The sequence below is a fragment of the Aquarana catesbeiana genome, linkage group LG13 (assembly GCF_042186555.1).
Source record: "Aquarana catesbeiana isolate 2022-GZ linkage group LG13, ASM4218655v1, whole genome shotgun sequence".
NCBI lineage: Eukaryota > Metazoa > Chordata > Amphibia > Anura > Ranidae > Aquarana > Aquarana catesbeiana.
In genome coordinates, this window is record NC_133336.1 from 173,828,449 (window position 1) to 173,847,793 (window position 19,345).

Here is a 19,345-nt window from a genome sequence, read left to right on the forward strand (position 1 = left end):
TCGAGGTTGGGAACGCCGAATGTTGCAGAGGAGACCGGGCATGCGCAGGGACTTCAGCGCGACTTCGGGGGACGGAACCCTGTACACCCTGGTGGACCATAAACTAGGGTAAACTAGGAAGTAGCTGACATGTTTCAAGCGCCTGCGCTTTGTCAAAAAGCTCCTTGCACTTTGTGAAAAAGAGCTTTTTGACAAAGCGCAGTCGCGCAATACATGTCAACTACGGCAACTTCCTATTTTGCGGTCCACCAGGGTGTACAGGGTTCTGTCCCCCGGAGTCGCGTTGATGTCACCTCGCATGCCCAGTCTCCTCTGCAGCATCTGCCATTCCCAACCTCACTACATCACCGCGGTCAGCGGGTACTCCCCCCACCGCTTCCCCTGCTCCCCTTCAGATTTGCAGTGTCTGTTTGTGGGTTAGCAGGAAGAGATTCACCTCTCATCCCCTCTGATCAGTGCCATAACGCCCTTCACACACATCAGGATGATCGTGGTCTGTCAATCATTGGCTAAACCTTCTGGGTGCAGTTAAGCCCTCCTCATCAAGATTCTTGATTCACTTCAATGGTGGTACTGTTTTCAATTATTTTATCTACACGCAGCCATATGCTTTTTATCTTCTTCATTGCATCTCTGCATCAGTGTCCACAGTGTATATTGCTTGGAAGTCGCTGAAGTATAATAAAAACATTTTGTATCCAATCCTAGGCGTAAGTGCCGTTAAGTATACATACTTTGTCCTATACACGTGACTTTCACCCATGCTTATTTGTGTTTCATATTTTGCTTCTCATTGTCCAGTAATTGGCAGCTGCACTGGGGGTCTGCTTTTTTATTTCTAACACATCATCATTTGACTGCCAGTTTTGAGCGCTTCAGGAATTTGTTGTTGTTTTTATTGTAAAGTCAGGTCACCGCCGTAGTCCATGTATTGCCATATTGTTAGTAGTGATACTTGGAAGGGTTGCATTACTACAAAGTAAGATCAGCTTGGTTGTCCATGTATTGCCAAACTACTAGTAGTGATACATGGATTGGCTGCCCTATTATAAAGTTAGGTCTCCTCTGTAGTCCATGTGTTACTGTTTTGGTAGTAGTGATACTTGGATGGGCTACATTATTACAAAGTAAGGTCACCTTGGTTGTCCATGTATTGCCATATTCCTAGTAGTGATAACTGGATGGGCTGCCCTCTTAAAAGTCAGGTCCCCTCCGTAGTCCATGTATTACCTAATTGTGTGTAGTGATACTTTGATTGGTTGCATTATTACAAAATAAGGTCACTTTGGTTATCCATGTATTGCTGTTTTGTTAGCGGTGATATTTGGATGGGCCACGTTACTACAAAGTAAGGTCACCTTGGTTGTCCATGTATTGCCATATTCCTAGTAGTGATAACTGGGTGGGCTGCCCTATTATAAAGTCAGGTCACCTCCGTAGTTCATGTATTACCTATTTGTGTGTAGTGATAGTTGGATTGGTTGCATCATTACAAAATAAGGTCACTTTGGTTATCCATGTATTGCTATTTTGTTAGCAGTGATACTTGAATGGGCTATATTACTACAAAGTAAGGTCACCTTGGTTGTCCGTGTATTGCCATATTCCTAGTAGTGATAACTGGATGCGCTGCCCTATTATAAAGTCAGGTCACCTTGGTAAGCCATGTTTTGTTATATTTTACAGAAGGTGGTCTATTACTCCCTTTACTAAAACAAATGAAGACTGAGCACTTTAACCAGTAAGAGTTAAACCTGCAAAGTCTCCCTGTATGTCACCACTCACCAGCTATAAAAAGCTGCCTCTTTTCACTCTGCTGAAGAAAAGCTTCGGGCTGAAAAAGAAGTACATTATTTAGCTGCCCCTATCTCACCCTCTTTTTCCATCCCGAAACCTGGCTGCAGCTAGACCAAAGCCAGACATGCTCAAAAGAACTTGAAATTGCCAAGCACTCCGAACCGTTTTTCTGTGTCAGTGGATCTATCCCAGAAGTGTCATGGAGCTGACTCCAGCTGTCAAACTGTGTCCTTTTCTACAAAGACAGAATCACATGAGCCTCTATATCAGCCCTGGAAAGTTTCAAAGGCTGCGTTAGCCTAAAAATGTCTAAGTGGATGGTTTGCCAGTATCAGAACATGGCAGTAGTTCTTTTGAGAATGAACCTGGCTGATCACCTGTTGGGAGAATCGTACAGCACTGGTGCTTTGCCTGTCATAATCGGGTCAGATTTGGAAAGTTTTGTTCAATCAAGATTAAAGACACACTACAGTCAAAAAGAAAAAAGAAAAAAAAGGCTTCAAGTAGATATAAAGGCTACTAACTACCTGTCAATCCTTGTTTTTGGCAGTTCCCCATGCTACAAAGCTGCCTTAGCCTGATAACTGAGCTTCCCATTCTCTGAAGGTGCAATTATTGCTCTATGATTCTCAGTTCTGCCTCCTGGTGCTGTACAAAGAAATAAATATAAGAAGAGTGTGCAATACCTATAATATGATGCTTAAAGTGTAACTCCACTTTTGTGGATACAAAAATAGCAAATAATAAAAAATAATACCGCATATACAATTGCTAAATAAGTCACATTGTAATATCATTTTATAAAAAATTACATTTCCTTTTCAATCTGCTGCCACTGTAATTCTGTAGAATTCAATGCAATATGGCAAATCTGAGGCTTTCCGTACACCATTGGTATACAAAATGCTTCCAAAAATGACACTCCCTGCTTGTGTGATTGGCTCAGTCAAAGTCAAATTTTAGGCATCCTCTGCAATAGAAATTTCAGTTGTGGTGGGATACTCACCAATGGTTAAATACTGTTAAAGGGATGCCAACACTGCATCTTTTCTCATCAAAATACTGAGAGTGCACCAGGTGATAATAATGAATCAAACCCTTCTTTTGGAAGGCAACATAGTCTAATGTCATATTTCTTGAATTTCTCTGTCAATGTTACTGTGTTTATTGGTAACAATGTTTTGGTATTATCCAGAGTTTGAATTGGATCTGTAATAGATCTGTTACATATTTGTTTCCTATTCCCAAAGATCAGCCATGCTGATACTTGTAGTTCCATGGCTTTAAAGGGTAAAGGTCTGACGTTCTTCCTGGTTGATACCAGGTCTGGAATGTAACAGATTGCACATCACAGCTCTATAGCATATCAGAATCTGCATCTGAACGCCTGGCTCCGGAACGTCTGTTGCTGACAATACACTGCAAGCAATCTTCAAAGCAAGCCATGGCTGCCAGGATTGATTGATGATGGTGGGTGACAAAGATCAAAGGATCAACAGGCACCCAGAGATGATACATGGACAATGCTGCCCCTAGAGACCAATACAGCAGGACAGACAGTAATATAAGGTATTAAAAGGACTACCTCTTGGCAGTAGCTCATTGGACAGAAGGCTAGTGGGGGTGGTTACGAATGGGTCTGGATGAATGTGTAAAAAGGGCACACAGGAGGGAATTCGTCCCTTTTTCGCTGGTGGCCCTCTGAGCTGCATGGCTGTTTCTATCCTTATCGCTCTTGGCCTGGGCCTGAGCCGCATGGCACCATCGCTTTGCCATCTGAGCCCAGCCTAATGCTGTAAAGCTTTGAGGACAGCATTTTGATAAGTATCTTTGATATTCTGATATTATGCGTTCTGTTGTTTTATGTTTGTAATATCTTTCCTTAGTATTTTATGTTAGCGTTTTTCTATTTTCATGGGAAATAAATAAGACTTTGTTTTATTAAGCCATGTGCTTGGTCTCATAGCTAACCTGGTATTATTGTGATATCAACAGTAACATGTGATCAGAGTTTTAATAAACTAGCTAACTAGGGGATTAGACAAGTTAATACATAGGTGCAATAGATAGAGGGAATCCGTAACCACCCTCGAATAATATTTATTGTACCAATTACTTCTCCTCCCATTCAGAATCAGTCTGAAATGGACATGGTCAAACAAACAGCTATTTATTTAGAGCAAGTTAGGAATCTGCTCCAAAGTGTGTTAAAATCTCTGTAAATCGGCATATATCACCCAGAAGGGCTTGTTTTTTTTCACACCAAAAGTGGAAATACACTTTAAAATATTCCAATGAGAAAAACATAGTTGACACAGGTAAACGTAGCAGCAACAAAAAGGGTCTGAGTTGACGGGTTCCAGAAGCATGCTTTTGCCAGTATGAGATGCTTCTGAGATCATTCAGAACTATTTGACATTTGAGCTGCAGTTGACCTCCTTTTGACCTATACTTGACCTACTCCAACCTGCTTTTGCATTCCTATACCAAATAAATGGGTTATTGGAGAGAAGCGGCCAATGTCCAAAAAAAAAAGTCTAAATACCTGTCTTTATACCAAACAAAAGTCATCAACGCTGGTCCTTAGTCTACATTTACATGGGTAGTGGATGCAAGGGTGCACCAAGTGTATTTAAAAGCAAAGAAGTGTAGAGCTGCTACATAAAAAATGTGACTGGTGAATAATGCTCAGTGTATATACAAAGGAGTAATATATACACTCAACAGCTACCTTATTAGGTACACCTGTTCAATTGCTTGGTAACACAAATTACTAACTGAATAAATGATCCCCCGAGCTACCAGGTAATAAATAGGTGACTAAATAAAATGAATGAAATGAAAATGCTGCAAAATCTAAAGTGTTCACAATACACATAAGCAAAATAAATCAATAAAGTGATATTGCACAGTTTCTTAAGTATCACTTAGTGTATAAACTCAAACAGAATGGTTATAATAAATCAAGCAATAAATCCGATCCTCGTGTCCAAGTATCAATAGATACGTCTAATTAATAAAATTCAGTGTGGGTTGAACTTCCACCAAAGAAAATTTCCCGTCCCTTCACACAACTGCTCAGTGGTCACAGAACTCTCACCTCAATAAGGAGAATAGTCAGCCTTATGGGCACATACATGTGCTGATGGAATCCAACCACCAGGCTACAGATTACAGGATTGCTAGTCAACCAATCACATGGCAGCAACCCAATGATTTAGGCATCTAGACATGGTGAGACGACTTGCTGAAGTTCAAACTGAGTATCAGAATGGGGAAGAAAAAGGATTTAGGTGACTTTGAACATAGTTTGACATGATTGTTGGTGCCAGACAGGCTGGTCTGAGTATTTCAAAAACTGCTAAACTACTGGGATCTTCACGCACAACCATCTCTAGGGTTTACAGAGAATGGTCTGAAAAACACAAAATATCCAGTGAGCAGCAGTTGTGTGGACGAAAATACCTTGTTGATGTCAGAGGCAAATGGGTTTGAGATGATAAAAAAGCAACAGTAACTAAAATAACCACTCATTACAACCAAGGTATGCAGAATACCATCTCTGAATGCACAACACATTGAACCTTGAAACAGATGGGCGACAGCAGCAGAAGACCACACTGGGTGCCACTCCGACTACACCGGGTGTCAGCTAAGAACAGGAAACTGACACTGGAGTTCGCACGGACTCACCAAAATTGGACAATAGAAGATTGGAAAAACATTGCCTGATCTGATGAGTCTCAATTTCAGCTGCGACATTCAGATGGTAGGGTCAGAATTTGGCTTAAAACAACATAAAAGATGAATCCATCCTGCCTTGTACCAACAGTTCAGGCTGGTGGTGGTGGTGTAATGACGTGGAGGATGTTTTCTTGGAACACTTTGGGTCCCTTAGTAACAATTGAGCATCGTTTAAGCGCCACACCTACCTGAGTATTGTTGCTGACCATGTCCATCCCTTTATGACTGCAGTGTACCCATCTTCTGATGGCTACTTCCAGCAGCATAATGTCACAAAGCTCAAATCCTCTCAAACTGGTTTCTTAAACATGACAATGAGTTCACTGTACTCCAATGGCCTCCACAGTCACCAGATCTCAATCCAGTAAAACACCTTTTGGATGTTTTGCAACGGGAGATTTGCATCATGGATATGCAGCCAACAAATCTGCAGCAACTGTGTGATGTTATCATGTCAATTTGGACCAACACCTTGTTGAATCTATGCCACGATGAATTAAGGCAGTTCTGAAGGCAAATGGGGGTCCAACCCGATACTGTGTGTGTACCTAATAAAGTCGCCAGTGAGTGAATAAATGCTTGTAGTAACACCTCACTGTATATACTGATCAAGGTAGGTGCCTAACTAAGTTAACTATAACAACATATACCATACAGTGCCTTGAAAAAGTATTCATACCCCTTGAAATTTTCTACATTTTGTCATGTTACAACCAATAACGTAAACGTATTTTATTGGGATTTTATGTGATAGACCAACACAAAAGTGGCACATAATTGTGAAGTGGAGGGAAAATAATAAATGGTTTTCAATTTTTTTTTACAAATAAATATCTGATATGTTGAACTAAAATTTAGTGGAACCAATTGCCTTCAGAAATCACCTAATTGGTAAATAGAGTCCATCCATGTGTAATTTAATCTCAGTATGCATACAGCTGTTCTGTGAAGCCCTCAGAGGTTTGTTAGAGAACCTTAGTGCAAAAACAGCATCATGAAGGCCAAGGAACACATTAGACAGTTCCGGGATAAAGTTGTGGAGAAGTTTAAAGCAGGGTTAGGTAATAAAAAACATCCCAAGCTTTGAACATCTCACGGAGCACTGCTCAATCCATCATCCGAAAATGGAAAGAGTATGGCACAACTGCAAACCTACCAAGACAGGGCCATCCACCTAAACTGACAGGCCGGGCAAGGAGAGCATTAAAAAGCAGAGGCCCATGGTAACTCTGGAGGAGCTGCAGAGATCCACAGCTCAGGTGGGAGAATCTGTCCACAGGACAACTATTAGTCGTGCACTCCACAAATCTGGCCTTTATAGAAGAGTGGCAAGAAGAAAGCCATTGTTGAAAGAAATCCATAAGAAGTCCGTTTTGCAGTTTGCAAGAAGCCATGTGGGGGACACAGCAAACATGTGGAAGAAGGTGCTCTTGCCAGATGAGACCAAAACTTTTTGGCCTAAAAGCAAAACACTATTGCCCCGTACACACGGTCGGACATTAATCGGACATTCCGACAACAAAATCCTAGGATTTTTTCCGACGGATGTTGGCTCAAACTTGTTTTGCGTACACACGGTCACACAAAGTTGTCAGAATTTCCGATCGCCAACCATGCGGTCACGTACACCACGTACGACGAGACTAGAAAAGGCCAGTTCAGAACCAAGCGCGGCACCGTTTGGGCTCCTTTTGCCAATCTTGTGTTAGTAAAAGATTGGTGAGAGACGATTCGCGCTTTTTCAGACTCGTGGCTTTCAGTTAGTTTTCTGTGGTCCAGTTTGTGCTTGTGGGTTTGTATATGCTCTTCAGTGCGTGCAGTAAGTTCATATTGGAGTTTTCTGTGCGATCTTGCCCGCTCGTTGCTGTTTTTCAGGTCGCCCTTCACAGGCCTTGCTGTTCTTCAGTGCGTTCTGTTACTTCCTTCTGAGCAGCCAACCATTTTCTAGCCATGTTGTGTATACCTACTCCTCGTAGAGTTCGTGCTGTGCGGGGGCTTGGTGTTGGGGTCCTTACCTTGACACAAGTCCAGTCCATGAGCAGGGTGGGGAGGATTTCATGGACCAAGAATTGGTTGCTTCAGCGTGACCAGTTCTCTCATATGCCTTTGCTCCGTGAGATCCATGAGAATAATCCTGATGATTTCAGGAACTTTCTCAGGATGACGGACCCCGTATTTCACCGTTTGTTGGCTTCGCTGACCCCCTATATCAGCAGGCAGGATACCTGCATGAGGCAAGCCATCACTCCGGAGCAGAGGCTCGTCGCTACCCTGCGGTACTTGGCCACAGGGAAAAGCCTGCAGGACTTGAAGTTCTCGACAGGCATCTCCCCCCAGGCTCTGGGGATCATTATCCCAGAGACCTATTCTGCCATCATCCAGGTCCTGCAGAAGGAGTATATGAAGGTAAGATTTTTATCCTTTAATCTCACATTTTATTGTATTTAATGTTTGATAATATATTGTATTTCTTTCCTCATTCCCTAATTACCATGATTGTAATATGCTGTGAATGTCCCCTTTGCCCTCATGCATGCTTGATTTTTATGTAATTATTTTTTTAGTCCTTCATACATATTTGCCTTCACTTACCTCCCCAGCATGTTCTCCTGGCCCTATATTCACCTCATGTAGTCACTTAACAATGTATTTTATCAGCTCCATAGTAGTGCTTTACCCCAAACACCCCCTAAAATGTTTAGAAATGTGATTTGTAATTTAAATTTAGGCAAAGTGCCAGAGGCATTTTTTTGTAGTGTCCCCAAATCATTTTTATTAACCCTCCCTCCTCCCAACTGCTAAGTCAGCTGATACCAATTATCTATCTATCCTCAATCCTCTATCTGCTGACTTGGCCAAACCCATACACACTATACCCACCTCTTTAGTAGTGAGATTTATGGATGAATTACCCAAAGCATGCAGTAGGGCCTGCCTGTATACTTGCAAATGGTACTGTTGAAAGTTTTTGTATCCTATTATTATCTTGATAGGTAAGAGCAGAATGTCCAAATGTGCTCAAATGTGTACAATATGTATTTATATCTTTGTATTATTTTTTTTTTTTTTTCTTGCCACTTCAGAAAATTCTTAGAGAGACTAATTCAGCTTTCTCGCTCATAAGTATCTCTTCTTATCTCTTCATCACTGTGGTGTATTTATTTTTATTTCCCACGGGGGGTCAAGACAGGGGTTTACATAGAATAATTATATAAAACTTAGCCTCACCTATTAAGGCGTAACCCTTAATTCTCCTTATCTAAAATTTTATCTTTATTTATGAAACTCTCTGTTTCACCTATCTAAAAGCAAAGAAAAAGAAAAGGCAAAGAAACCGTACACGTATATATATATATATATAACCCCTCCCCCCCCCACCCCTGTGCACTGCCCATGGTCTTATTTAGTGGGTAGTTACATCTTGATTTTTTCCGCATAACTCCATGTTTTTTTAAACTCCTTCCAACATTTCCAATTGTCTACTTCTCTCTTTTCCTCTTTATACAAAGAAAACTGCTCCATGGTGTGGGTCTCCTCCACGGCATTTATCCAGTCCCACACCTCTGGACTTTCTTTTCCCCACCAGTTTTTGGGGATTAATCTTTTTGCTGCATTCAATAGATGTGGAACCAGAGATGTTTTATATTGTTTCACACTTCCTTCTATGCCGTGGAAGAGAACCACCCATGGGTCCTCCTTCACCTCTATTTTTGTAATCTCCTTTATCAAACTCAGAATTTTTTTCCAATATTTCCTAATTACCGGGCAATTCCACCATAAGTGAGCCATAGTGCCCATCTCTCCACATCCCCGCCAGCACTCTGCCGATTTCCCCTGTTGGAATTTACTCATCCTATCTGGTGTTGCGTACCACCTTGCCATGCATTTATAATTCATCTCGGCCGTTTTTGTATCTGCCGCTGAGCTATGGGCTAGGCTGAGCATTTTATTAATCGTGTTCGTGTCTTTTTGTGTTCCCAACTCCTTTTCCCAATTTCTGATGAATGTGGGTACCTCTGCTTCTTCTACTTTTAATAATAGTTTATATAGCTTGGATATTGTGTTTTTTGTCTTTTCCGCGCAACATAATTTTTCTAGTTCTGTCAAGTTTTCTCCAGATCTTATTGGTTGAGGTAAATTTTTCACGAAGCGATCTAGTTGCATGTACCTCCATTCATCTATCACCCATGTGTCTGTGTTTTCTTTCAATTCAGCTATTGTGACTATTTTCCCTTTATTAAGTATTTCTCTAAGCTGTACTTTATCTTTTTTTATCCAGTTCCCCCCTATATCTCTTTTCCCTGGTGCAAAATATTCATTCTCCTTTAATTCTATCAGAGGAGAATTAAAAGTCTTATCTAACTGTTTATATGCTACCTCCCATGTTTTTAAAACTATTTTTGTCAAACCGTGTGTTTCCTCATCTACCGTTCTGTGACTCGGAGGGTTCCAAATTATAGATCCTAAGCGTGTTTTACTGTAGTGATTCTCTATATTCACCCATCTTTTTTCTTGGTTATCCCTAGCCCATTCTATTGCTCTTGACATAATTATTGCTTTGTAATATTTTAGGATATCTGGGACCGCGAGGCCTCCTTTGGCTCTATCTTGTTTTAGTGTCTTGAGAGATATTCTTGATCTTTTGTTCTTCCATATTATGTTAGAGATTATTGATTTCAGCTTTCTAATATATTCCTGTGGGATTTTAATGGGCAACATTTGGAATTTATACGTGATCTTAGGTAAGAGGACCATCTTTATGGCGTTAATACGCCCCATCCATGAAAGAGGTTTTATCTGAAGTTTTTTCCCTTCCCTCCTTATTTCCTCTAAGAGATGGATATAGTTTTTCCTATATAACTTTTCCGGGGAGTTCGAAAGCATTATTCCCAGATATTTAATCTCTTTTTTCCAACAAAATTGGAAATCTCTCTTCAGTTTTTCCTCCTCTGTTTTACTCACTTTTATCTTCAAGATTTCTGATTTCCCCATATTGATCTTAAAGTTTGTTATTTCTCCATATTGTTTTAATATTTTGACCAATCTTGGTAGTGTATTTCCGGGGTTACTTATATAGAAGAGCACGTCGTCCGCATAAGCAGCCAGTTTGTGCTCCTCTTTTCCCACCTTGAATCCTTCAATATCAGGGTTATTTCTAATTGTTGACAGGAGGGGTTCTAGGGCCAGCACGAAGAGAAGGGGGGACAGGGGACATCCCTGTCTTGTCCCTCTCTTCATCTCGAAAGGTGATGACAGGGTTCCATTGATCTTAATGGCCGCCTTAGGTTTCCTATAGAGTGCTTTAATCCATCCTATCATCTTGGGGCCGATTCCAATTATTTCTAGGGTTCTAAACAGGAACTCCCAGGCCACCCTGTCAAACGCCTTTTCGGCATCACTTGACAAGAGCAGACCTGGGAGTCCCTCCTCCCTTCTCTTCTGGAGCAACAGTAGGGTTCTCACCCCATTGTCTCTTCCTTCCCTTCCCGCTATAAAGCCTACTTGGTCCGGATGAATCACCCCATTCATCAGTTCTTTTATCCTTGTGGCCAATACTTTTGAGTATATTTTTGTGTCTACATTAATCAGTGATATCGGTCTGTAACTCGCGCATAAAGTTGCGTCTTTGGCCTCTTTGGGGATTACGGTGATTGTAGCGAAAAGCGCCTCATTACTTAATTCATATTCACTTCCCACCCCGTTCATGTACTTACACATTTTCGGAACTAGTATGTCTTTAAATTTCTTGTAGTAATATGTGGTGAACCCATCCGGACCCGGGCTTTTCCCCTGTGTACTATCTGCTATTGCTCTATATATCTCCTCCTCTGTAATTGGTTTCTCCAGAGCCTCTCTAGCATTTTTTGTAATTTTAGTTAATTTGGCGCTTTTTAAGAACTCCTCTATTTTCCTGTTTTTGCTTTCCTCCTGGTCTATCTGGTCTCCTTTAATCTCCTCCGTATATAGTTCACTATAGTAGTTTTTAAATACTTCCCCAATCTCTTTGGTTTCATACACCATCTTCCCATGTTTATCCTGTATCTTTCCTATAAAGTTAAGGGCTTTTTTTTTCCTGAGCATTCTGGCTAAATGCTTTCCCGCCTTATTTCCATACAGATATCTTTCTTTAGCTATTTGGTTAAATTTTTCCTTTGTTTCTTGTTCCATCAGCTTTTTTAATTCATCCCGTTTATTTATCAGTGCGAGGTATGTTGTTTGGTGGTGTCCTCTGTGTTTTTTATGTTCTTGTTCTAAGTTAAAAATTTCTTTTATAACATTTCCCATCCTGTTTTTCCTTTCCCTCTTTCTCCTTGCTCCCTCTTTTATTATTATTCCCCTTATGTAGGCTTTATGTGCTTCCCAAGTCACCGATCCCGATGTATCTCCTGTTTCATTTGTTTCAAAATAGTATTTTAGCTCTCTCTCTATTTTTTTGGAGATTTCTTCGTTTTGTAATAGATCTTCGTTTATTCTCCACAATGATTGCCCCCCTTGTGCCCTATTAATCTGCATCTCCATCTCAATAGGGGCATGGTCTGATATTGTGATTATTCCTATTTTTGAATCTACTATCCTATCTAAAAGTCTATGGTCTACTAATATATAGTCAATCCTAGAGTACGTCCGGTGCACAGGGGAGTAGAACGTATAGTCTCGTATTTTACCATTCATAACCCTCCAGATGTCTACCAGTTGATTTTTATGTAGTTCCTGTTTTATCTTCCTCATCTGTCCGTTATTCGTCCCCTGTGCCCCGGACGTACTGTCGATCTCTGGTTCTAAACACACATTAAGGTCCCCCATTACTATGAGTTCTCCCTTCTTGAAATCCATTAATTTCTCTAATGTGCCCTTGAGAAACCTTACTGGGTTTTTGTTGGGGGCATATATGTTGGCAAGGGTACATTCCATTCCTCCGAGTATTCCTTTGAGGAATAAAAATCTCCCTCCTGGGTCCTGCATCATACCTCCTAGTTTAAACTGTACCCCTTTGGCCAATCCTATTGCCACTCCCCTTGCTCTATTCGATATTGCATCTCCATAGAACCAATTCGGGAATTCTTTTGATCTTAATCTAATATTTGATTCATGCGTTAAATGGGTCTCCTGCAGGGACACCACCCCTGCTCCATAGGTTTGTAGTTCCCTCAAGATTTTATGCCTTTTTAGATTTGAGTTTAACCCTTTTACGTTATAGGAAAGAAATTTCAGTGTTGTCATTTTTCTGAGTTTGCTATCTTTTGTGCCTTTAACCTACCTTGAGCTACCCCTTTTTCTATCTGGGCAAGTGCACACTGTACCCCCCCTACTGCCCGTTCCCCTTCCTCCCCCCCCTCCCCCCATCCATCCTCCCCCCTCCCTGAGCCACCCCTCCTTCTATCCCGACATATGCATCATGTGCCCCCCTTCCTCCCCATCCCCCCCCTCCCACCACCCCCCCCATCCATCTCCCCCCCTCCCTCCCCCTTCCCTCCTGGCCCCCTGTGGGCCCCTCGTTTGTTCGGCGCCCCAAACATCAGGGCGACCAACAAACCTATTTGTCCCAAGGTATGGGACCCAGTGTACCCTCTCACCCCTTCCTTAGATTGGAAAATTTGAAGGAGTGTTGACCTGCTATCTTCTGTTTTACGTGATCTGTGTGCTCTTCCCCCCTAATCCCCCCCCGTCCAGCCCGGTATATCTGGTATTTGCAAGTCTAGTTTTCCACAGAACCCTTCCAGATCTTCAGGAAAGCGCAATTTCGCTGATCTCCCCTCTTTGTATCCTATCAGGCAGGCTGGGAACCCCCAGCTATATCTGATGTTTTGTTGCCTCATCTTTTCTAAGAGGGGTTTAAGGTGTCTTCTTCTTGTTAAGGTTTCTTGAGATAGATCGGCGTACACCTGTATCTCCGTACCCTCATATACCAGGGGTGATTTTCTCCTTAATATATCTTTGTATTATGACACTTCTTACCTGTCCAGTGGGCTGCCAATAGTGTAACTAAGGAGGGGCTGTTCAAAGTAATACCCTGTATTTAGGCATTCATCTCTCAATGAAGTGAAGAGGGTTACCTGTCCAAGATCCCCCCCCTATAATGTTAGAAATGGCCCATGAGAGGGGGGGGAGGGGGAATATGATAGGTGTACCTTATACTTTGGTGTTGTAAAATTCCCCTTAATAAATGTTTTATCTGGATGTTGGCCAAGAATGTTTGTGTCTAATCTGCTTTCCATGTTTATGTGCCAAAATACTATTTTTTTTGGTTTTCCTCAACAGTTTCCTTCTACGCCACAGGAATGGCAGACTGTGGCCTCCCACTTTGCCCAGCGGTGGGACTTTCCTAACTGCGGAGGTGCAATTGATGGGAAACACGTCCACATCGTCCCACCACCCAACTCGGGGTCGTACTATTATAATTACAAGGGGTTCAATAGTATTGTGATGTTGGCGGTGGTGTCGGCTAATTACGACTTCTTGTATGTGGACGTGGGGAAGAATGGCCGGATGTCCGATGGTGGAGTCATCGCCCAGACGGAATTCTACAGGCATCTCCAGAATGGCAGCTTGGACTTGCCACCTCCAGAAGAGAATGTGGAAGGACTCCCATTTGTCTTCGTTGCAGATGAAGCCTTTGCGCTGGGTGACCATCTTATGCGGCCATTCCCGATGAGGACCCTCACCCCGGAACAGAGGGTTTTTAATTACCTTGCCAATCATGGCCAGCCGGTTCCGCCTATTTCTGACACCCATCCATATGGCGGAGTATAAACTTAATCATATAATCCTGGCGTGCTGTGTTCTACATAACTTTTTACGCCAACATTCTGCCAACTATGCTGGCTCAGTTGGGCCTGAGGCTGGAATGATTAATGAAACAACCCTGATGGCGCTTGAAAGTGGCCGTCCTGGCTTGCCCTCCCTGAGTGCCCGTGATGTCCAGTTACGATACCTTGAGTTCTTTGCGGGTAGGGGGGCCATCAATATGCCAGACCATTTGTGAAGCCTTGATCAAATAAAATCCAAAAAAAGCAAATCTTTGGTGACATTTACTGCTTGTGTTTGTTTTAGCTGACCCTGACAGAAATGTGGGGAGTCCTGCAAATGGCGTGATTGTGTAACCTTATATAAAGCACTGTTGGGTGTTATTTACTAAAGGCAAAGACACTTTGCACTACAAGTGCACTTGAAACTGCACTGAAACTGCACTTGTAGTGCAAAGAGGATTTGCCCTTAGGAAATAACCCCCATTTTCACTGAAAGCTGCAATTACATCACCACAAAAGTGTTGTAGCGTCGAGACAATAATCCACACATTCTTGAATAACAATCATTTTAATACCTGCACAATCACATGTGCATTTAGAAAAGGTTCTTAAAACAAACCAACATGTTTGTTGTATAACAATCTTTGGGGTGGCATTCTCAAAAATAGAAATGTCCATTTGAGATAAAACAGGCTAGTGTAAAACCAACAAGAAAGACACAAATCTTGAACTTACAAAGTTCACATTAGGTAGAACTTGAAGGCAATATCAGACATGAGTATTTAGGAACTGTGTTTGATATTGCGTTCAGATGGGGTGAAGTCACCCCAGAAAAAGCCAAATGTCAACATGTGCTAGCTGCCATCACGGGGGATCAAGGGACGTGTTTTGGGGGAGAAACACCTTCCTCTCAGCTCCTTTATTATTGAGGAAGGGGTTGCACCCACAAAACGCGTCCATTGATCTACCGTGATGGCAGATAGCACATGTTTGCACACTGTGTGCATCTTCCAAATTTGGCTTTTCTAAACATCGCTAAAACATTTGGAAATTTGTAGCTCACCAAAAGAAAAGGGATTTGGAGGGGTTTTAAACTCGCCCCAAAACATCAATGATGTTCTTATTTTTTTGAATAACATCATTGATGTTTTTCTTGAGTTTTTCCAAAGCTAAATTACACCCCCATGATCTCCCTGATCAGGATCTGGGCACTTTCTGATGTGAAAGGATCTGGATCCACAACATCACGATCACCTAAAAAAAGAGAGAAAACAAACAAAAACAGGTATAAAAAATATGTCGGCATCCATCTCTTACCTGAGCCTGTGGTCACAGACACTCACCTGTTGTGGTGACAATTTCCACCACTTCTCCCTCCTCCTGCTCTTCTTGGGTTGGGGGTATTTCCCCTTCTTCCAGAGGTGGGGGGTCTGTGGTCTCCTCAGATGAGGGGTGTCCTCTGAGTCTTTTCTTCCCTATGTAAACCAAAAATGCTATACTTAGCACACAGATATTTGATGGCAGAACTATAAATAGGAAACATTGCTTGGAAGTGGGGTACAATTGTTTATTTTGGTAGAGTTCCAAGATGTAGCATTTTCAGTGTCCTTTGTCAAGCCTCAATACTTTACCTGTCTTGTACAAGCTTCACAGATGGAGTCACCCCTATAGTATACACTGGAGCACCTGTATGGCCCCCCTAATAAAAATGGTGTTCTTGTGTCTCACACTAGTGCTCCAGCGTCCAGATGTGAAAACAGCTGCTGAGTGTCCTCTCCTTACACAGAATCTAGTTTGCATTTCATTCTAGTAACAAAGCCATCTACACAACCAAATTAGTTTCATACAAGTAGGGCATTAAAAATGTGCCAAAATGCATATGGCCAAAACAATGGGGTTTTCTAGGCCGAAAGAAAAATGTTTGATACAAACGAATAATGTGCCCATGAACATGAAAGTTGCCATTTTAAAATGGACACTTTTAAGAAAAGCACATGGAGCAGCACGAACGTAATAAACAGAAAAAGAATAGGAACACAGCACAACTACTTACTTTTTTGCAGCACTCTCCGGATCTTTCTGTACTGCTCATGTTCTCGTAATTTGAGGTCCGACCACCATTTCCTAAGCTGATCTTTCGATCATCGTACCCCGAAATTCCGGTGCAGACTCCTGACCACTTTCAATGATCTTGGCCTTTCTGACATTGGGGTTGGGGTAAGGTCCATACTTCCCATGATAGTCGGCCCTCTTCAGGATGTCCACCATCTCCAACATCTCCACAAAGGACATATTTGAGGCCTTAAATCTCCTTCTGGATCGGGACGTTTCAGGCTCCGGGCTTTCCTCCTCCTCGTTCCTGTAATTAGCACGCACCTGCTGTGTCTCCGCCATGTGCTCTTCCCCCGAAAAGGGGCGGGGAATAGACTAGAAAGAACGTCAGGGGCGGGCGGAGTTACACGCATGCGCAGTGTGTATAAAGCGTAACACGCGTGCGTATTACGTACGATCTGTGAGCGGAGGAAGGAGCATCGGAGGTGCTGATCGTGATAACGAAGGTAAGATCTAAACTTGGGCCTATACTGCTTCGAAATGGAAGCCTATATTGTAACAAGATTCGGAGAGTTTGGCCTGACATTAGGGTTTGTCTTGTGTTGTGTCTTGCAGAGAAAATGGATGGGTTCAACGACCACAATTTCCTGCCCCTGTTCATAGACAAATACAAGGAGCTGCCCTGTCTGTGGCAGGTCAGACACCCCCAATACAATAATAAACAAAAGAGGCCGGCAGCGCTGGAGAAACTGCTGGAGTTGGTGAAGCCGGTGGTCCCCACAGCAACCATCCCCTATTTAAAAACCAAAATTGGTGGCCTGAGGAGCACTTATCTTAGGGAGCGCAAGAAGGTCACAGATTCCCAGAGATCCGGAGCTGCAGCAGATGATGTTTATGTCCCCAGGCTGTGGTACTATGAGAGACTGCGATTTCTGTCAGACCACACTGAAGTCAGGGAATCCCTCTCCACTCTTCCTTCCACTCTTCCTTCCACCTCAGCTGAGGCTTCCGATGTCCAACCTGGGCCTTCCAGCCAGGAAGAAGTGGAGGAGCCCAGCTGGAGTCAGGTATAGCATTCTTCTACAGATTTCTGGACAATAAAGAAATGATCTTTACTAGATGTTATTATTGATTACTAATTGCTGATTGAAAAAAGTGTTTTTCATATCAATAGACAGTAGTGGGCACCCAAAATTGGGACAAGAATGAAAAATGCTGAGCTCAGAATGATAGTCTGTTATATTTGTTAACATTCAATTTGCAACAGTGAGGAGATGAAAATTGTGTGTGATTGATGAAAAAAATACTAAAACTATGTCCCTTTTTCATACACAGGAAGACCTCAGCCAGGAGGAGGCTCTGGAATGTGGCAGCCAGGAGGAGGCGGGGCTAAGTTGCAGCCAGGAGGAGGCGGGGCTAAGTGTCAGCCAAGAGAAGCCTGGGACTAGTCGCAGCCTGACTGAATCGCAGGTTCCTCCCCTCCGCCTTCCATACAAAAGGGCGAGGAAGGCGACTCACATGCAGGATTCTGCACTCAGGCTAATTCAGGAGGCTTCTACGTTCCTCCGAGCCTTACCCACTCCTGAAGAGGCCTTTGCCGGCATGGCTGCCACAAAACTGCAGGGCATGCAGGAGGGTCAATGCAAAATATGTGAGGACCTTCTGTATAAAGTCCTAAGTAAGGGGGTGAGTGGGGAACTAACACCCAATACCCACCTGAGTGAGTTGGCCCCTCCTCCTCCTCCTGCTGCCACAACTCCACCACCACAGCCACAGCGTGGAAGGAAGCGTGGAAAGAAGACAAGAGAGTGACGACCCTGGGTTCAGTCTGGTCTGACAAAAGCTGTAGTCTCTTGTATGACCACAGCCTGGGGACACAGATGTCATCTGCTGCTTTCCGGATCTCTGGGACTTCTGGACCAGACTGCACTCCCTTAAATAAGGACTCCTCAGGCCACCAATTTTGCTTCAAAATAGTTGATGTGTGCCCTGGGGGTCCAAGGCTTCACCAATTTCTGCTGTTTCTCCAGCGTTGCCTCCCTCTTTGTTTAGTTGTGAGCCCTTAATAAATGTTTTTTTTTAGAAAATTATACTCTCCTATGTGTGCTGACGTGCTGACGTGCTGCATCTACCGTCTGCAGGACGGATGATCGTTTTTAGCCGGCCGGCTTCCTATGCTTATTTTTATCTGCTACACTGTAAGTGCTATTTTAATTCTTTAATAAATCATATAATCAGGATTACGCTATGTTGTTCTCCTCTCTTTTCCCGGGGTACCCCTAAACGAGAACAAACCCCCAGCTAGGAGTCTTTACTAATCTCTATGGTATAAGGGATTACCCAGGACTTGGTGAACTAGCGGTATCATCACTCCTTGGCTATATGAAGTGGTATGTCGTTTTCTACAAGCCCACCTAATGAAAGGCCCTGACCGGGTTAAGGTCGCAAGCCCCCCTGTGCTTGCCGCTTGGTAAGCGCGCATTTCATTTTCAGATACCACAGTGGTGCGGTGAAGGAATTCTTTTATTTATATTTCCTGCTTTAAAGACTGGGGTCTGAGCCTATTGCCGCATACACACGGTCGGACTTTTCGTCTACAAAAGTCCGACAGCCTGTCCGACAGACTTCCGGCAGACTTTCGGCGGACTTGCAGCAGACTTTCTAACGAACGGACTTGCCTACACACGACCACACAAGTCCGACGGATTCGTACGTGATGACGTACACCGGACTAAAATAAGGAAGTTCATAGCCAGTAGCCAATAGCTGCCCTAGCGTGGGTTTTTGTCCGTCGGACTAGCACACAGACGAGCGGATTTCGGGGTCCGTCGTAGTTACGACGTAAAGATTTGAAGCATGTTTCAAATCTAAAGTCCGTCGGATTTGAGACTGAAAAAGTCTGCTGAAAGTCCGGAGAAGCCCACACACGATCGGATTACCAGCCAGCTTTAGTCCGTCGGCGTCCGTTGGACTTTTGTAGACGAAAAGTCCGACCGTGTGTACGC